Consider the following 2,658-nt stretch of genomic DNA (forward strand, 5'->3'; position numbering starts at 1 on the left):
CGCTGGGGAGACGGTGAGCAAATACCGAGTGGTTGGGTTTTTAGACCCTCTTAATGAAATCCGTAAGACAATAAAAGTGAAAAGTCTTTAGATTAAATTAGAATATTTTAATATCAGAAGTGCATTTTCAAAAACTAAACAGTAGTTTATTATCAACAGATTTACATCAAACACAGGAAGAAATCCTGCTTTCGTTAGCACATACAGACCGTACACGCTCAGGCTTTTTTCCAGTTTCTGGCCAACTTCTTTATCTAGACTTAGAAGATACTTTGTTGTTTCAACACTGACATAATGGAATACTTATTTCATATTAAGTGATGGAAGACAGTTTCAAGTCTGAATTAAAGGCAGGTTCCACTCAAGGGCCCCAGAAAGCCAGTGGCCACCTCCTCCGCCCCTCAGTTGCTGAAAACCTTCTGAATGGCCGATGAATAAAAATACTCGAGTTTAGGAGCAGATTCCCATTTGTCTCCCTAACCAGATGACGGGAATCGCGCCCGTAGCTGGGCAGACGGGCGACTGTCAGCCCCAAGCCTGGGCCCTCCCCCAAAGGTCCCAGGGAACCCCGTGAACCCCCTTCCGGAAGGCTGGCCGAGTTTAAGGGCTCATCAGACGAGCGCCGCTCGGTCAGCCGCCGGGATGTACTATGGGCCAGAGCCTGGGTCTCCAATGGAGGTACACAGTGGGCGCGTGATGAATACACATGAACGCGGTCAGTACAAAGTGGACGGTCTCTCCGCCAACTTCACAACTTCTTCAAATTGCTTTCTGTGACCAAAGGCAGCTTTTTAAAGCCGGCTACTTCCCCAGCGGGGCCGCCTCGGAGCCCTGCCATTCAAGAATGCTTAAAACGCCAGGGACGGAGGCAGCTGCGGCAGAACAAAAGGACCCCCACGAGGAAGGGGAGAGCGGCCAGCCGAGAAGAACGTAGTGGCGGCTCGTCTATGAAAGGGGGCCCCTCCATCACCACTCCGTCGGGCCCAGGCGTATCTACACCTCACCCATCACCACTCCGTCGGGCCCAGGCGTATCTACACCTCACCCATTTTCCTTCATTGGTTTCTTATGCCGAGGGACAGCCACAGTTCACATCTTTAAGTGTGTTCTACAGCTGTTCAACATTGCCACCGCCCGGGGGGTCACCGTCGTCTTCCAAGATGTCCCTCTCAAAGCCCTGAGTGGCTCCATGGCGAGACTCCTCCCGGGACGGGCACTTCTGGGCAGGTGCGGCCCCGGATGGCTTGTCATAAGGCGGGACAGCGAGGTGTCTGCTTTCTACAGTATTCCGTTTCCTTGAAAACCCATGTCACCAGTGGGCATATTTGGAAAAAACGCAAGTATTTAACAGAAAGAAAAAGTCAAATGACCATTTTAATAGACTTTAACAGAGTGTACAAGTATAAAACACTGGTTTTGTATTTCAAAAGTTGCAGGGAGCCAGTCATTTTAAACAGTCTACAAAACTTATGCCAGTAGATTACATAAAAGACACTATATGTACAATATAAAAAGAGCTGAAAACAATCCTCACTGTAAAAATAATTTAAAACAGAAATCTTTCCATTTAAAATATCATCTATAGCACAAACACATCGTATCATGCAAATGAAAAAGAAACCTACTGCATTCTTTAACGAACCAAACGAGGTCTGAGATCTGTCAGAGTTTAGACTTCAAGACGACGTGCCGACGTCTCTCCGATGAACAGAACGTCCGTTCGGAAACACCGTTTTCCGTTTCTCTGGCCGTTCTGGTCCTAGTCAGTGTCTTATGCTTAAAGAACAGCTACAATTTCAAAACCTTTACTAAACACTGTAATAAATATTAAAGCAAAGTGAATAATCTGTCGTTTTTGGGTCATGTTGAAAAAGTGGTTTGGAAAATAAATGCTTTATTTATTGTGCAATTTTTACAAAATATGAACTTCAGAAAGCTGGAAAATCTGTAGCGGAGGAGCTGAGATGGAGTTTAAGGCAGGCTACGTTACACTGACACAAAGCTACGCTGGAGGAGCCGCTTCCCTTCCTGGCGCTGCTGCTGGGACCCCCCGTGCCGCGGCGAGCGCCCCGGCGAGCTGCACTAGCCGCTGGCATTTTTATTATCTACCGAATCCTCTAGAAGAGGACGTACACGAGTGTGACCTCCGAGAGGCACACCTTCTGGCAGACGTGTGTGTGCGTGTGTGTGCGTGTGTGCACACGCTGATGGCTGCATTACTTTGGAATTCTAATCAGCTTCCTGTCACTCTCCTGTGGAATTTGGAAAGCAAAAACAGTAAAGAGAAGAAGCTGAACGTGTAATTCTAGTGTCGATACGAGAACATGGAGGAAGTGCCGTGATCACGGGTCCAAGAAAAGCCGGGCAGTCGCCTCTCGGCCGTCGAGCGTCTGTGGAAGGGGCCGATGAAGCTCTCCGGGATGGGCCCGGAAAGGTCTTCCACGCTGGCTTCCTGGGCCATCCACAGGCTGTCCCCGGAGCAGCAAAGGCTCGTGGCGCTTCCCCAGGTATCCACCTCAGCCTACGCACACGACGTGTTTTTGAGACCAAAATTAAAGTTAGCTGCCACTCGAGTCTTTGAAAATGCCAGTGTTTTTGAAAAGGGGGGGGTAAAAGGGGGCTACTTTGTTGAATAAAAAATTCAGAAACAGAAAGCAC

This window comes from Gracilinanus agilis, chromosome 2, assembly GCF_016433145.1.
Source record: "Gracilinanus agilis isolate LMUSP501 chromosome 2, AgileGrace, whole genome shotgun sequence".
Taxonomy (NCBI): Eukaryota; Metazoa; Chordata; class Mammalia; order Didelphimorphia; family Didelphidae; genus Gracilinanus; species Gracilinanus agilis.